Genomic DNA, 18,948 nt, shown 5'->3' on the forward strand with positions numbered 1-18,948 from the left:
TCAGTTTGCCTCACAAGGACTGAGTGCACCCCACTTGCCAACAGCGCTCGGCATACCGGATGGTCACCCATAGAAGTGCTAGCCCAGCCCGACAGGGCTTAACTTCGGTGATCTGACGGGAACCAGTGTTACCACTGCGGGAAGGCCGCTGGCTACATACATACATACATTTTTATAATATGTATAGAGATATAAATTCGAGTGCCATGAAGCAGTAGCCTAGATAGAGTAAATAATAGCTCCTGTCATAAATCTCGTATAACTGATATTCGCTACCATTTGTGAAAATTGCATCAACCACAAAAATAGCCCAAAATATTCCAACTCCGAGAAGATGTAGAGCAATGTGCCAGCAATAAGTGATCAGGGCTGCTAGAAGGAGGCGTGTTACTAGGTAGTTCAAGCAATGGCAGTCGTCAAACGAAGTGCAAACGTGGGAACAACTGCCAGTATGTTTCGTCGACATCAGAATGTGCAGTTAACGTAACTGTATGATTGGTCTCTGGGGATGGAATTTGTCATACAGCTTCATTTCGAATTGTGCAGAGCACACTGCTCAGTGATGTGTGTGCGAGACCAGAAGAAAGTCATTCGCAGGACCCATCGAGATGGAATTACGCTACACAGTTTGGTCAGATTGTCGCAGTGGTAACACCGGTTTCGTCAGATCACCGGAGTCCGCCTGCTTAGCTGAGTGGTAACGTGCTTGCCTACCATGCAGAGTGCCCGGGTTCGATTCCCGAGCGGGTTGGAGATTTTCTCCGCTCGTGTACTGGGTCTTGTGCTGTCCTCATCAGAAAGGTCACAGTTCGTAGTAATAGACAGAAAGTCATCGAGTAAAACAGAAGTAATATCCGGCGTTCCCCAAGGAAGTGTTACAGGCCCTCTATTGTTCCTTATCTATATTAACGACATAGGAGTCAATATGAGTAGCCGTCTTAGATTGTTTGCAGATGATGCTGTTATTTACCGTCTTGTAAAGTCACCATATGATCAAAAGGACTTGAAAAATGATTTAGATAAGATATCTGTATGGTGCGAAAACTGGCAATAGACCCTGAATAAAGAAAAGTGCGAAGTTATTCACATGAGTACTAAAAGAAATCAGCTAAACTTCGATTACGCGATAAGTCACACAAATCTGAAGGCTGCAAATTCAGCTAAATACTTAGGGATTACAATTACAAATAACCTAAATTGGAACGATCACATAGATAATATTGTGGGTAGCGCAAACCAAAGACTGCGATTCATTGGCAGAATACTTAGAAGGTGCAACAGGTCTACTAAAGAGACTTCTTACACCACGCTCGTCCGCCCTATTCTGGAGTATTGCTGTGCGGTGTGGGATCCGCATCAGGTGAGACTGACGCATGACATCGAAGAAGGGCAGCTCGGTTTTGTATTGTCGCGAAATAGGGGAGATAGTGTCACAGACATTGCACGTGAATTGGAGTGGCAGTCATTAAAAGAAAGGCGTTTTTCGTCGCGACGGGATCTTCTCATGAAATTTCAATCACCAGTGTTCTCCTCCGACTGTGAAAACATTCAGTTGGCACCCACCTACAGAGGGAGAAATGATCATCACGATAAAATAAGAGAAATCAGGGCTCGCACAGAAAAATTTAAGTGCTCGTTTTTCCCGCGTGCCGTGCGAGAGTGGAACGGTAGAGAGACAGCTTGAAGGTGGTTCATTGAACCCTATGCCATAAACTTTATTGTGAATAGCAATCACGTAGATGTAGATCGACGCGCAGGTCGCCCAATGTGGCATCACATGCAATAAGACTTACAACACGGCGGCAGAACTTTCCCAAACCGGGCCTCCCGGCCAACAATGCCATACGATCATTTCATTTTGTCGGATCACCGAAGTTAAGCACTGTCGGGTTGGGCTAGCACGTGGCTGTTGGCAAGCGGGGTGCACTCAGCTAGCCCTTGTGAGGCAAACTGAGGAGCTACTTGATTGAGAAGTACCGGCTCCGGTCTCGTAAACTGACACACCGTTGGGAGAGCGGTGTGGTGATCACATGCTCCTGCATAACCGCATCTAGTTGCGTCTTTGGGCCGAGGATGACAAGGCGGTCGGTGGGGTCTTCATGGCCTGTTCGGACGGAGTTTAGTTTTAGTTTGGTCAGAGCGTGGGACGATCTTGAGACCAGATGTGGACATTTCTCCGTCGACTCTTGGGCACCATCTGCCGTGGGCTGGACTGGTGGCACGCATGCCATTCCGTCGCCTTCCATTGTCCAGAAACCACAAACGCCTTTAGACAGCAGTGAGTATGTGGACGTGGACGTTGTCGCTGGCGCGCTGAAAGGCCACATTAGTGTTTGGAGAAGGCCTTTCTCCAACCTGTTCTAAAGTGAAGGCCACACGCGTGTTGGGCGCTATCGTGTGACTGCCATCTGTCAACCTGCTTTGTGTGTAAGAACTCCCTACTTCTCTCCTTAGTGGTGCGGAGTCGCGAAAACACGTCCGTGCCGCGTCTCGCGGGCTTCGGCGACGCACGCGATGACGGCGCCCCCCGCCACGTAATTACACTGCTGTTGGCAAAAGAAAAGGAAAAGGATTCGGAGCAACTTTCCGCATTACTGTATTTGTGAAATAGTTTTTGATGAGAGTTGGCAGTCACGCTTGGCTCCTCAGACAAGGTTAAAGAGTCACGACTCTAATATTACTCAACACCAGCCCGCAGCAATCTAACTACACTCTGTTCCCTCGGAGACAGTGCGGTTTATTCTTAGTTTAACAAACCTCGTCGATACCGGTTCTTCGATCACCACCTTCTTCGTCTAATTATAAACTAGCATTTGCTTAAGACTGTTTTCTGACAAATTCTTACAGATTTTGACCTGCTGAACACAAATCTGGCACGTATTTTTCTTTAGTGTTAGTATTTTGAATGATATTGATAGTTTTAATAACTGAAAATATAGATTTCGAAGAAAGAGATTGCATGTATTGACTGCAACATCCATTATCTGGCAGTAAATTTCCATCTTTAAATAGATGGTTGTGACAGACATTCATCATATTCATTTCTTTGCAGGTGCCGCGCGGTATTAGCCGAGCGGTCTCAGGCGCTACAGTCATGGACTGTGCTATTGGTCCCGGCGGAGGTTCGAGGCCGGCCGGAGTGGCCGTGCGGTTCTAGGCGCTACAGTCTGGAACCGTGTGGCCGCTACGGTCGCAGGTTCGAATCCTGCCTCGGGCATCGATGTGTGTGATGTCCTTAGGTTAGTTAGGTTTAAGTAGTTCTAAGTTCTAGAGGACTGATGACAACAGCAGTAAGTTCCATAGTGCTCAGAACCATTTGAACCATTTATTTGGAGGTTCGAGTCCTCCGTAGGGCATGGGTGTGTGTGTTTGTTCTTAGGATAATTTATGTTAAGTAGTGTGTAAGCTTAGGGAATGATGACCTTAGCAGTTAAGTCCCATAAGATTTCACACACATTTGAACATTTGTTTCTTTGCAGGTGAGTGATGGTATAACATGACTGCACTTAGAAAGAAGTTCGACAGTTATAAAACATACAAGCTTGGGAAGCCTTTCGCGTTTTAGTAACTGGATTTCTTGTGCCAAATCGGAGACATGTGATAGGCAGGTTAAATCATTCATTGAACGATATAGAGTACTTGGTTGTGGAATGGCTCTCAAACGGCACGTGCTTCTTTCACACCTGGACCTCTTTAGGGAAAATTTGGGTGACATAAGTAAAGAGCATGGAGAGCGCTATGGAAAGCAGATTTTAAGGAAGCTGGGACAGTGCAATGACGGATGAATATATCTGGGGATTACTACAAGCCTGCCCATAAAAGAAAGAGGACAACCAATCTTCATTTCTGGCTGTGAAGTTTCAGTTTCCTTGTGATTATGCTGAGAACATTGACAGTTAACATTACTGTACATATATGTGCGGTGCTTACAAACACACTTTAGAGTTTTGAATTGCAAATTACAGTAGCAGTGATACCAAATATACTGTATTAATGACTTTATTATGTTTCATAACGTTATAGCCCATACGCTTTACTACCGCTTGTAAATAAATCTCTTATATTTGCTAAACCATTGACACTTTGGCAAAATGGTGTGAAAATTACCTATAAACCACCGAAAAATAAATATAAGCAGAAATTTCGTTAAACTTTGTGTATCTGTGTTATTAATTCCTGGATTTATTACTAAGCTGCTGTCTAATAACACAGGCAAACAATAGATTTTTTTAAATGTTACTTATTCTTGAGTATTTTCGTATCCTGAATCTTAATAAGCTAATAAAGTTGTTTGACCCACTATTTATTTTAAATTAACGCTCAATATTATAATAAAATGCATTTTACCGATCTTAATTACGTACATATAGGAAGAGTCAAAATTCGCGCTCTCAGATGGCACAGTGATTTCTCGCATACTAACAGCATAAAAATTACAAACAAAATTTTATCGCTTGCATTTTTTCGGTAGAAGATGGATGTCAAAGGAAGGCAATTTGGCAACATTGTAATAACATGTACGGTAAGCAATCTGATTCAATACTGTGTACCTGTGCTGGTTAGTTACTGCAGTTAGCGTTAGAATACTACAGTTCGAGAGTTGGGTCAGTTGTACGAAACCATACCGTATCGCTTTTAATGAATGCCAAATTTTTTGCTGGGTTGAAATCCGGGTCGAATAATTCCTCCTCTAACAACCGCGCCGCAAAAACTGGAATGAAATTTTACATAGAGTGCTGTCGCTGGGAAGAGATTTTACTATTTCTGAAAAGAAAAAAAAAGAAATTTTGAGAAAAGACTAGATGCTTGATATTTACACTGGCCAAACAAGCACATTGGAAATAAGTTATTTATCCCTACGAGACCTAGCAAGGCGCCATATTCAGTTACTAACAGATGATATTGTGAATCATGTACCGTCAAGAGCGACGTTCATCATTAATGGATTAAAGTTAAGTATGAAACTAATTAGTCCGCTTTCTGAATTCTCATTCCTTGTTATGTTCCAGACCTCACGTCAGTATAGTTCTTCCCTTTTCACGCCAGCCTCCTCTAGTTCCTTATGTTCCTTATGTGGTCCACCGATTGCACACACATGTTGTGCTTTGTCCTGTACATCGCTGATGATAAAAGTGGGACATATATGTAACAAATGCTAAATATCTCAAGAAAATGTCTTCGCCAAGTTGTAGATAGTACCTGCAGTAGACCAGAAATTTCTTCGTTACTCGCTTCGAAACAGATACATGAATTGATTGCACGACATAGCAGTAACTACACAAGGGCTATTATAGTGATGTACACAGTACTATTATTATTATTATATTATTATTACTGTTAGAGACTGTGGTCGGGCACAAAACATTAACAGCCTGAAGTCTTCCAATGTCTATCAGTTCAAAAGTAAGGAGCGCAGCAATCTAGTGATTTACGAAAGTAAGTATAATGTACACGTTTTAACTTGGCTGATTTTAAATGGGGTTGCGGTGTGCAGGTCAAGCAAGTGGGGCAATGGAGAGCAATAATGCAGGGAAAGTTAGTTTGTTTTCTACCAAGTGCCTACCCTCATTGTAGATAATTAACTTTGGTAATATAGGGGCGGGGGCACGACAGGGGTACTAGCTTATGTCTGATTGCACTCAGGGGTAATGGTCTACGAAAGGTTAGGAACCATTGGTCGATTCGAATGCAGGAACAACCTAGAAACCACATCCACTCCGGCCGGCGAATCTAACGGACTGGCTATCTTATCGTTAATATTGATTGTTGTAGTCCCGAGCGCTACTGACATGAGCCAAACCGCAACGAGAAACGGAACATCTTGTCCTCGGGCTTCAGTTCTCAGGACATCTAGAACACGTACGAATAGAAAACGTTTCAATTTGGTGATTCGAAAACACAGTTACAATGCTTCCCTCTCCAGCTGCGCGCGCGACTGCTAGAACGAGCGAGTACGTGCTTTCGGCCGCTATGTAACACTTTGCACCTTCAAAAACTGTGGAACATCACTCTGTTCGGCTTGATATTTCCTGCTTACCCTTTCCAATGAAAGTCCTGTGTACTTCATTCCATACATGGAGGAACATTTTCACAATAATCTCTATAAAAGGCTGCAATCTGAACGTACAGGATTAGGCTCCGAAGATAGGTTGCTTCTTAGGTCATCAGTCCCCTATTACTTAGAACTAATTAAACCTAACCAACCTAAGGAGGAACACACATCCATGCCCGAGGCAGGATTCGAACCTGCGACCGTAGCGGTCGCGCGGTTCCAGACTGTAGCGCCTAGAACCGCTCGGCCTCTCCGGCCGGCCGGAAGATAGGAAAATACACTTTTCACCCCGTACAGTGACATCCCTTTGATTCGTTCTCGGACAAGTCGTGGTGTCGCGCGAAGTTTCCTACTCTGGAAATCAACGCGCTTGCATCGGCAAGCGGTGCACATAACAAACTGCGAAGGGCGTTCAATAAGTAATGCAGGACATGCTTTCTCGGCCAGTTACGGCTGAAAAAAAAAATGCGGTATTTGTTGTGGGACACCTTTGAATATTCCCGCTTCAGCCCCTATATCTTCATGAAATTCCTATAGGTGGCGGCGCTGTACGTAAACTTCAAAAATGGTTCAAATGGTTCTGAGCACTATGGGACTTACCAGCTGAGGTCATCAGTCCCCGAGAAAAATGGCTCTGAGCACTATGGGACTCAACTGCTGAGGTTATTAGTCCCCTAGAACTTAGAACTAGTTAAACCTAACTAACCTAAGGACATCACAAACATCCATGCCCGAGGCAGGATTCGAACCTGCGACCGTAGCGGTCACGCGGTTCCAGACTTAGAGCCGCTCGGCCACAAACCGGCCTGCTGTAGACTTCAACATGGCGTCTCTAACGGAGGTGTGTTCCAGGCAGACAGTTGCCACTGAGTTTCTTTTGGCGGAAAATCAGAGCGTCGCAGATATTCATAGGCGCTTGCAGAACGTCTACGGAGAGCTGGCACTGAACAAAAGCACGGTGAGTCGTTAGGCGCGGCTCGAGTGATCACGGCAACAACGTCGCGCAAACCCGTCCGATCTCCAGCGCGCTGGCCGGCCGCACGCAGCAGTGAGTACTGTAATGCTGGAACGGCCACCCGCACACAACTGTGATTCCTATAATGTTTGAACGTGCGGAGACTCATTCAGAGTGATCGGCGGACGACAATCAAACATCTCGCGGCACAACTAGACGGCTTTGTTGGTAGTGCTGACGCACTCGCTCACCAGTTGGGATACTTAAGAGATTTGTGCCCGCTGAGTTTCTCGTCGCCTAACAGAACACCATAAAAAGCAACGAATGATCATCTGTGTGGAAATGCTTGCTCGTTACGAGGCTGATAGTGACAATTTTTTGCCGGAAATCGTCACAGGAGTTCATAAAACTTCAATGGACTGCTCTTCCACATCCACCGTACAGCACCGATCTCGCATCTTCCGACTGCCATCTGTTTGATACAATGAAGGATGTACTCTGCACGAAGCAGGACGTGAATGATAGGGAGGTCATTGATGCAGGATACTTTGGTTCCAACGTCGACAGGTAGAGTAGTACCTTTCTGGCATACAGGCCCTCGCAATAAGGTAGCGTAAGGCCGTCAAACTGAAGGGAGATTATGTTGATACCAGGGTTTTGCAACCAGAGGAGTGGGAAATAATAGATGTATCGGAATCCTGGATAAAATCAACCTGCTGTCAGAAAAAAAGTGCTGAAAAACTTATTGAACTTCCTTCGCAAGTTATGTATTGCACTACTGGTTAGTCATGAAACGATTTCACGTGAGCCCAGATAAATTATTGATACTAACACACTTTTTAAAACATTCCCATCCTCACTTCGACTTGAGAAACTACCTCTAGTGAACGCACAGTAGTACTTCAGCTGCATTTAAAAGATTCTGAGATCCGATCATTGCCACTCCAAACTTACATAGTTAAAAAAAAAAAAAAAATGGTTCAAATGGCTCTGAGCACTATGGGACTCAACTGCTGAGGTCATTAGTCCCCTAGAACTTAGAACTAGTTAAACCTAACTTAACCTAAGGACATCACAAACATCCATGCCCGAGGCAGGATTCGAACCTGCGACCGTAGCGGTCTTGCGGTTCCAGACTGCAGCGCCTTTAACCGCACGGCCACTTCGGCCGGCGTACGTAGTTCACAGTCAATATGCTTCCTCCGGCTGGTACCTTGTAATAGTGTTACACAAGAGAGCCATAGTCAACTTTAATTTAGTGTTCGTTTCGTTTGACCCACTGAAAACGTGCAGCCTTATGTGGCACAGTTTTTGCGGTACCTGACACCAAATGTCCATTAACGCCTTTACTTTCACAATTTTCTGTCGGAAAATCGTTAATTTCACTGACTAGCAGTACCTGTCGGGTTTGAAACCGATTGCCTTTTAAAAGGCGTAGGCCTCGTCTCCACGCCATTTCCGTTAGGATCTTTTTAGTACCATTGTTCTTACGCCATGTGGGATTCAATAGATGTCAAAACCCAGCTGACAAACAAAAGCTGAACGAAGCAACAAAATGAGAGTAAGGAGAACAATGGGAGAAGTTTTCAATAACTTTCAAAGTAAAATCTTGTAAACCGATTCGTGTAAAAATCGTAAGACGTTTTGGTCTCACGTTAAGTCAGTAAGCGGTTCGAAATCCTCTCTTCATTCCCTGTGTGACTATACTGGCAGCGAAACGGAAGATAACAGAGACAAGGCCGAAGTACTGAATCAGGTCTTCCGCGGCAGATCGTAATACGATCCTTTCCTTCAGTCATCGTGCGAACATCGAAATGGCACATATGGATATAACCGAGCGCAGAACAGTAAAGCAACTACAATCGCTTTGTAGTGGGAAGGCATCAATCACCTATGTGATTCTACAAAGATTATACAAAAGAAATTGCTGTCCTTCTAGCAACAGTTTATCGTAGATTGCTGGAGCAACAAGGGTACACAGCGACCAGAAAAAAGCGCAGGTCATTCCCTTTTCGGGGTACGGTGCAGGATAGATACACACAATTATAAGTGTATATCGTTGATGTCAATCTGTTTTAGAATTATGGAATATGTTCTATGCTCAAGGATTATGACGTTTTTAGAGAACGAAAATCTCCTCTATGAAAATCAACATGGATTCTGAAAACAGAAATCTTGCGACACACAGCTCCCTATGTTCATGAGATCCATAGTGCTGTACACAACGGCAATCAGGGTGATGCCGTGTTCTGGACTTCAACAAGACATTTGACACACACACACACACACACACACACACACACACACACACACACACACACACTGCTCTTGAAAAAATACAGCATTCAAGACTTCCCTGCAGACAGAATTCAACAAGTCGCTCTTAACGGAACGAAATCGACAGATGTAAAGGTAATTTCCAGAGTACTCCAAAGAAGTGTGATAGGACTGTTGCTGTGTATATACACTGAAGAACCAAAGAAGCTGGTACACATCGATAAGGGCCCGCGCGACCACGCAGAAATGCCGCAGCAGGCATTGACTCGACTAATGTCTGAAGGAGTGCTGGAGGGAATTGACACCATGAATCTTGCAGGACTGTTCATAAATCCGTAAGAGTACGAGAGGGTGGAGATCGCTTGTGAACAGCACGTTGCAAGGCAGCCCATATATGCTCAATAATGTTAATGTCTGGGGAGTTTGGTGGCCAGCGGAAGTGTTTAAACTCAGAAGAGTGTTCATGGGGCCACTCTGTAGCAATTCTGGATGTGTGAGGTGTCGCATTGTCCTGCTGGAATTGCCCAAGTCTGTCGAAATGCACAATGGACATGAATGGATGCAGGTGGTCAGACAGGATGCTTACGTCCGTGTCACCCGTCAAGAGTCGTATCTAGACATATCAGGGGCCCCAGTCACTTCAAGCTGCACACGCCTCACACCATTATAGAGCCTCCACCAGCTTGAACCGTCGCCTGCTGACATGCAGGGTCTATGGATTCACGAAGTTGTCTCCATACCCATAGACGTCCATCCACTCGATACAATTTGTAACGAGACTCGCCCGACCAGGCAACATGTTTCCAGTCATCAACAGTCCAATGTGGGTGTTGATGGGCCCATTCGACTCCGAAAGCCCATATCGATGATGTTTTGTTGAATGGTTTGCTCACTGACACTTGTTGATAGCCCAGCAACGAAATCTGTAGCAATTTGCGGAAGGGTTGCACTTCTGTCACGTTGAACGATTCTCTTCAGTCGTTGTTGGTCCCGTTCTTGCAGGATATTTTTCCGGCCGCAGTTATGTCGGAGATTTGATGTTTTATCGGATTCGTAATATTGACGGTACACTCGTGAAATGATCGTACGGGAAAATCTCCACTTCATCGCTACCTCGGAGATCCTGTGTCCCGCCACTCGTGCGCCGACTATAACACCCCATTCAAACTCACTCAAATGTTGATAACCGCCCGCCCCCGGTAGCTGAGTGGTCAGGGCGACAGAATGTCAATCCTAAAGGCCCGGGTTCGATTCCCGGCTGGGTCGGAGATTTTCTTCGCTCAGAGACTGGGTGTTGTGTTGACCTAATCGTCATCATTTCATCCCCATCGACGCGCAAGTCGCCGAAGTGGCGTCAAATCGAAAGACTTGCACCCGGCGAACCGTCTACCTGCCGGGAGGCACTTGTCACACGACATTTATTTATCTTGATAACCTGGTATTGTACCAGCAGTAACCTATCTAACAACTGCGCCCGACACTTGTTGTGTTATATAGGCGTTGCCGACCGCAGCGCCGTATTCTGCCTGTTTACATATCTCTGTAATCTGTATTTCAATACGCATGCATAAACCTAAACGATCGACGATGCAGAGCTTCAAAGCTATTGGCGTCGCCACCTGAAATGTATGTATCTACAGCGCGATTCCGTGATAGTGTTATTAGCTTTCAAGGATGATGGAGAAGGCCCGACCGGTGTGGCCGAGCGGTTCTAGGCGCTTTAGTTTGGAACCGCGCGACCGCTACAATCGCAGGTTCTAATCCTTCCTCGGGCATGGATGTGTGTGATGCCCTTAGGTTAGTTAGGTTTAAGTAGTTCTAAGTTCTAGGGGACTGATGACCACAGATGTTGAGTCCCATAGTGCTCAGAGCCTCTTTTTTTTTGTTTATGGAGAAGGATAAATGTATCAATTTGAAGTAAGGGTCTCTCTACCGGTAACGAATGAGCCGAAAGTTATAAGCGAAAATCGTTGTTATGCCTCTGAAAGTGGAAAACATGTACCGGTACTGTTGTTGCTAAGACAGTAGAATAGACAACTTTCATAGGCGGTAGTATGGACCCAAACAAGAAAAAACGTGTAGCAAACATGGGCTCTTAAATGCATACCTTAAAAGCTATGGGCGCTTGCTCAATAGAGGAGATGTGTTTCACACTAGCGAAGATGAACAAGTGCTCATAATCCTCAGGTATGCATTTTAGAGCCCATGTTTACTACACGCTTTTTTCTTGTCTTGTTCCATACTACCACATCTTAAAGTTGCGTACCCTACATTCTTAGCAACAACGGTACGGCACTTGTATTCGACTGTCAGAGGTGTCAGAATTATTTTCGCTTGTAACTTTGGACTCGTTCATTTCCAAACCAGTGACCCTCACCTAAGATTGATACATTTATCCGTCTCCATTATCCTGGAAAGTTTGTGACATCATCACGGATGTACACACATTTACAGGCGCAGGCGCCTGTAACTTCGATGCTCTGCAGCGTCGCTGGTTTACGTTTCCGGACCTGTGTTCCGAAGTAAAACTTGATCTGTTAGGTCCCCCCTATAGCCTCTAGAAGTGTGACTTGAATTTTGAAACACCCTGTGTATCAGCCACTAAAATAGGTCAGCAGTAATGAAGTGATACGCTATGCTATCAATGTAGATGTGTGTCCGTCACAGCAATCATCGCTTTTCCGCAATTTTCTGTACAATTTTGGCTCCTGATTTGTTTCAACACTCCCACTGTGAACGATCACCCGATGGGCACATTTACGTAGAGACTTAAGAAAGTAAATTATACATGCCGTGCCACGCTAAGATCATTCCCCAACAAGAGTGACGCTTTGTATGGATCTGAGCACTATGCGACTTCTCAGGTCATCAGTCGCCTAGAACTTAGAACTAATTAAACCTAACTAACCTAAGGACATAACACACACATCCATGCCCGAGGCAGGATTCGAACCTGCGACCGTAGCGGTCACTCGGTTCCAGCCTGTAGTGCCTAGAACCGCACGGCCACTCCGGCCGGCGTGACTCTTTGTAGGAAGAGATTATATGTTATGGGTTTCCTGCAAACACAGTTCTGGTGCGGTACGGATAACAGGAGCCGGCCGCGGTAGCCGAGCGGTTCTAGGCGCTCAGTCCGGAACCGCGCGACTGCTACGGTCGCAGGTTCGAATCCTGCCTTGGGCATGGATGTGTGTCATGTCCTTAGGTTAGTTAGGTTTAAGTAGTTCTAAGTTCTAGGGGATTGATGACCACAGATGTTAAGTCCCATAGTGCTCAGAGCCATTTGAACCATTTTGATCGGGAAGACCAGATCTTACACCACGCTGTTTCCGTTCCTTCGGCAAGCTGAAAGAACATCTGAGAGGAAAAAGACTTTTCAACGATGAAGACGTTCACACAGCTTTTCTCGAATGGCTCCGTGATCAAGGAGTGATTTCTACCGTCGGGGAACTGAATGAGTGGTACAACGTGCCGACTGTTGTTTACGGAGACTTGGTGACTATGTTGAAAAATAGTGTCATGTATCGGTGTCACTTTGAAACGCAGTGCAGCATTTAATACAAGTTACTTGGCCTGCCATAATAGTGTATAACTTGCTATTTGAAAACCTTTCGTAATAAGACGAATACCTTTGAAACAAACTCTGTCCAAGCAGGCCTCGGAAGGCCCAAGGGTACCGACCCACCACCGTGTCATCTTAGGCCGAAAGGCGTCACTGGATGGGGATATGGAGGGGGTCGTGGTAAGCAGTGACCAGAGCCGCTACTTCTCAGTCAACTAGCTCCTCAATTGGCGTCACAAGGGCTGAGCGCACCTCGCTTGCCAATAGCACTCGGCAGACACAAACGGTCACCTACCCACGTGCTAGCCATGCCCGACAGCGTTGAACTTCATATACTTATATAGATATGGTGTCTGTTCTTTCAGACATGTCCGAAACAACAGACACCATAACCATGTAAGTATTTAGTTCTGGCAACACCGGCCATGACCTCCTCCTTCTGTGCTGATGCACACATAATCCCCGAACTCTTACTGGACTTGGTAAGAATATCTTCCACGAGTAATGAGTGTGTTGGGGTGGGACACTAAAAATGTAGTGTGTGGACATACAAGGTGAGAATGTGGATCTCGCGGGAGGCGTGCGCGAGATAGTCCCTGCAGGCGCGCTATCCTCTGTGCCCTCGGTGGCTCAGATGGATATAGCGTCTGCCATGTAAGCAGGAGATCCCGGGTTCAAGTCCCGGTCGGGGCACACATTTTCATCTGTTCCCGTTGATATATATCAACGTCCGTTAGCATTTGAAGGTATGAATATAATTCTAATTGCGTTGAACTTCGGTGATCTGAGTGGAACCGGGTGTTACCACTGCGGTAAGACCACTGGCCCACCGAGCGAGGTGGCGCAGTGGTTAGCACACTGGATTCGCATTCGGGAGGATGACGGTTCAAACCCGAGTCCTGCCACCCTGATATAGGTTTTCCGTTTTTTCCGTAAATCGCATCAGGCAAATTCCCGGACGGTTCGTTTGAAAGTGCACGGCTGACTTCCTTGCCCATCCTTCCCCAATCAGATGGGACCAATGACCTCGCTGGAATGAGATTTTCACTCTGCAGTGGAGTGTGCACTGATATGAAACTTCCTGGCAGAGTAAAACTGTGTGCCAGAGACTCGAACTCGGGACCTTTGCCTTTCGCGGGCAAGCGCTCTACCAACTGAGCTATCCAAGCACGACTCACGCCCCGTCCTCACAGCCTCACTTCTACCAGTATCTCGTCTCCTACCTCCCAAACTTTACAGAAGCTCTCCGGCGAACCTTGCAGAATGCCCGCGAAAGGCAAAGGTCACGAGTTCGAGTCTCGGTCCGGCACACAGTTTTAATCTGCCAGGAAGTTTAATGACGTCGCTGTTTGGTCGACTCCCCCGAGTCAACCAACCAACCATTGGCCCCTCTTACCACGTTCTAGGCCCCTGCCCCGCCAGAGGTGAAAGCTCGGGGAATGACAGGTGACGAACGGCACTTATAGCGTGTTCTGACTATCGACGCCGTCTAGTCTACAAAATGTTTTGTTTACTGTGAGGGTCGGATCTGAGTCAGTCCGTGCCCGCGCACTTTGCAGTAAACGTCAATTATGATTTACCTGTTGTTTATCTTTCTACCATTTAAAAAAAAAAATGGTTCAAATGGCTCTGAGCACTATGGGACTTAACATCTATGGTCATCAGTCCCCTAGGGCTTAGAACTACTTAAACCAAACTAACCTAAGGACATCACACACATCCATGCCCAAGGCAGGATTCAAACCTGCGAACGTAGAAGCAGCGCGGTTCCAGACTGAAGCGCCTACAACCACTCTGCCACAGCGGCCGGCCCCTACCATTCTGTGGTGAAACTTATGCAGGTAAGTGCATTTATTTTCACTTTATCGTTCTTTACCTATAAAATAATTATTTTCAGTGTTATTGCGCACTGATTTTATTTTTATAGAAGTGTCTCAAAACAGGCGTGGACGTAAAAGGAAATTATTTCCTGTTGAAGTTAAATTTAGTATGTAACTACACTGAAAATAAATAACTTATAGGTAAAGAACGATAAATTGAAACCGGCAGGGGTGGCCGAGCGGCTCTAGGCGCTACAGTCTGGAACCGCGCTGGTGCTACGGTCGCAGGTTCGAATCCTGCCTGGGGCACGGATATGTGTGATGTCTTTAGGTTAGTTAGGTTTAAATAGTTCCAAGTTCTAGGGGACTGATGACCGTAGAAGTTAAGTCTCATAGTGCTCAGAGCCATTTGGACCATTTTTGAAAACAAATGCACATGCGTGCACAAGTTTCACCACAGAATGGTAGAAGGATAAAAAAACAGCTAAGTCGCGACCGACGTTCACTGCAGAGTGCCTGGGCACGGACTGATGCAAATTCGACCCACACCGTAAACAAAACATAGACTTCAAGGCGCCGATAGTCAGAACACTGTGGGCGTGGCGTCGGTGACCTGCCGTTCCCCGAGTTACCACGCTTGGCGGGGCGGTGGCACCAAACGCTTTAAAAGATGCATTCTGTTAATTTGCAAGCAGCGTTACGGCACAATACTGTTAAATTACAGCAGAACACTTCACAAGCAAACGTAGTACTATAACGTTGGCATGCTATACAACGTACAGGGAACATAAGCCACAATTCACACACAAACTATATAATGAAGTTTTTACAAAATAATAAAAATGAAAGTGTCGAACTTGAAGCAAAGTAGGCTTATAGTTACAGAACATGTAAATTCGAGGAATGTTCTACCTCATGGTCTCGGAGAATAGCGATGAGCCTTTCGCAGAAGAGCACTCCGCGAGATGCGACGGCAAAGTGATTTCAGAATCCGCACCGAGGTCCTTTATACAGGGCAGAGCCAGAGGACTGCCACGAGTCTCACGTGGCTGTAAAGCCCTCCCCCGTGGCCGCTGCAGGAGGGCCAAGAAATAGGCCGATTTTAACGAGCCTGCTCCGGACGGGTATTATAGAGTGAAACGACAGACGATTTAACTCACGTGGCACAGGCGAGGCACGTTGCTGCGCGTCTCCAGCTATGGACTGTAAAGCCTTTGACACGTGCTGTCGGAAGCAGAAAACCTCGCTTTCGATTGAAGCGTCAGAGAGTCGCTCCAGGCCTCTTTTCTGGTCACGTTCCTGGGACGAACCTCCCCCTCTAATGGCTTTGTGTGCAGCCCTTGCTGCTTGCTGTTCTTGAAGTCCAAACTTTGAATACGTCAGAGTTCTTACAAAACTGAGGTAAGACTTTTTGCTTCGGAGTATGTCTCCTTAGAATGGCAAACATAGGATCATACACAAACGACATGTACTGTCATATAATGATGCTACTGGTTCTTAAACCGGTGAGTTTATCTGAATGGTGCGAAAGTTTTCTGCCAGTCCGCGTGAAATATTTAGTTTTAAATCGCATGGCTGCCTACAAGAACTACGTCTAGCGATGAATTCTCGTTCAAAACAACACGAAAATTCTGAAACAACGGAAACTGCTTTTCAATTACAGGGGCGGAAACATCAATATTGTTAAGTCAAATTTCAGCCGAAAAGGCTGCGCCTAAACAATGCGCAGACGTCCGTTGAAATAAAACTGTTTCGAGCAACACTAACGAATCTACTGTTCATAAGGAATAAAATGAGGAAACGAAAGGTAAGGAAGTAAGCACAGAGACGTAATGACCAACATAAAAAGCAGTAGATTGTTTAGGACTGTAAAACATTCAACACCTTTATTATTAATACACTACTGGCCATTAAAATTGCTACACCACGAAGATGACGTGCTACAGACGCGAAATTTAACCTACAGGAAGAAGATGTTGTGATATGCAAATGATTAGCATTTCAGAGCATTCACACAAGGTTGGCGCCGGTGGCCACACCTACAACGTGCTGACATGAGGAAAGTTTCCAACCGATTTCTCATACACAAACAATTGCCGGCGTTCCCTGGTGAAACGTTGATGTGATGCCTCGTGTAAGGAGAAGAAATGCGTACCATCACGTTTCCGACTTTGATAATGATCGGATTGTAGCCTATCGTGATTGCGGTTTATCGTATCCCGACATTGCTGCTCGCGTTGATCGAGATCCAATGACTGTTAGCAGAATATGGAATCGGTGGGTTCAGGAGGGTAATACGGAACGCCGTGCTGGATCCCAACGGCCTCGTATCACTAGCAATCAAGATGACAGGCATCTTATCCGCATGGCACTAACGGATCGTGCAGCCACGTCTCGATCCCCGGGTCAAGAGATGGGGACGTTTGCAAGACGACAACCATCTGTACGAACAGTTCGACGTCGTTTGCAACAGCATGGACTATCAGCTCGGAGACCATGGCTGCGGTTACCCTTGACGCTGCATCAGACAGGGGCGCCTGCGATAGTGTGCTCAACGACGAATCTGGGTGCACGAATGGCAAAACGTCGTATTTTCGGACGAATCCAAGTTCTGTTTACAGCATCATGATGGTCGCATCCGTGTTTGGCGATATCGCGGTGAACGCACATTGGAAGCGTGTATTCGTCAGCGCCATACTGGCGTATCACCCGGCGTGATATGGGGTGCCATTGGTTACACGTCTCGGTCACCTCTTGCTCGCATTGACGGCAATTTGAACAGTGGAAGTTTCATTTCAGATACGTTACGACTCGTGGCTCTACCCTTCATTCGATCCCTGCGAAACCCTACATTTCAGCAGGATAATGCACGAACGCATGTTGCAGGTCCCGTATGGGCCTTTCTGGATTCAGAAAATGTTCGACTGCTGCCCTGGCCAGCACATTCTCCAGGTCTCTCACCAAATGAAAACGTCTGGTCAATGGTGGCCGAGCAACTGGCTCGTCACAATACTTCAGTCATTACTCTTAATGAATTGTGGTATCGTGTTGAAGCTGCAGGGGCACCTGTACACGCCATCCAAGCTCTGTTTGACTCAATGCCCAGGCGTATCAAGGCCGTTATTACGGCCAGAGGTGGTTGTTCTGGGTACTGATTTCTCAGGATCTATGCACCCAAATTGCGTGAAAATGTAATCACATGTCAGTTCTAGCATAATATATTTGTCCAATGAATACCCATTTATCATCTGCATTTCTTCTTGGTGTAACAATTTTAATGGCCAGTACTGTAGTTTGGAACGTTTGTCTTTCAGAGCTTTTTGCGAGCGAAAATGACAGGATTTTCGATGTTTGTCTTTTTCTTGAGCACTGTTTGCTGTTTTTACGTCCCTGTGTTGAAAATAATGCGAGTAAAGAAAGAGGAAAGTTGCTAAGCTGGGACATGTTCAACAATATCATTCTTTTCCGTAATTTAGAGCAAATGACCGACACATGCAGTCTCGTAAAGTTGCGATAGCCGAAGCGGAAATCACTAATATGAAGAAGACGGAGAATTCATTAGAAATTTCCGTCGTTTCTGTCATAAAGTAAGCGATCTATTTGAGTAACGGAAAGTTTCACTCGCAGAACGGATAAGAACTTATATCGGCAGTGAAACATCCCCTTAGGAAAATTTATGAATGACTGTGCTGATAAACCTATTACATTATTTGATTTTCAAACAGCTGAGCAGAACTGAACGTACTCAGACATTTCTCTCTTTACTTATTCTGATCATTACTAAACTGACACACAGTATTTTTAGCGCAACGTAAGCTGACTTAATAATCCCTACAAAAGAATGGCCCTGACTAACAATAACCTATACCTTTCATTAATGACTTACCTCACAAAAATCTTCGTTACTCGCACTACTACAATACAGCGAGCGCCAATACTGCCAGCTAAATAAAAGATTCTAACTACTGAAGTCACTAACTACTGATAGGCATAGTTAGCAAATGAAAGATTTTGATAAAGAACAAACAATGTATTTACCTTAATAGTGTTCAAAAGTCATAATACATATATCAGTTCATGACATCAAGTCTTACAAATTTACTGTCTGTGATGGACACACGTCCAGATCATCCGCTCTCAAAACTCCATTTCTCTCCCCACATCCACCACTGCTGGCGGCTCACCTCTAACTGCGCAACGCTACGCGCTGTTCACATCTAACTGCCCACTACAATAGAGAATTTTTGAACAATGCAAACCAGACACAGACTGCACACAGAAC

General features: G+C 45.5%; 1 protein-coding gene and 1 pseudogene across 1 annotated transcript in view; both read right to left on the reverse strand.

The window, feature by feature from the left end:
• Positions 1 to 18,948, reverse strand: part of LOC126249449 (uncharacterized) — a 573,122-nt gene that overhangs the window by 207,715 nt on the left and 346,459 nt on the right. The window lies entirely within an intron of this gene.
• Positions 36 to 153, reverse strand: LOC126250155 (5S ribosomal RNA; annotated as a pseudogene).

The sequence above is a fragment of the Schistocerca nitens genome, chromosome 3, assembly GCF_023898315.1.
Source record: "Schistocerca nitens isolate TAMUIC-IGC-003100 chromosome 3, iqSchNite1.1, whole genome shotgun sequence".
NCBI lineage: Eukaryota > Metazoa > Arthropoda > Insecta > Orthoptera > Acrididae > Schistocerca > Schistocerca nitens.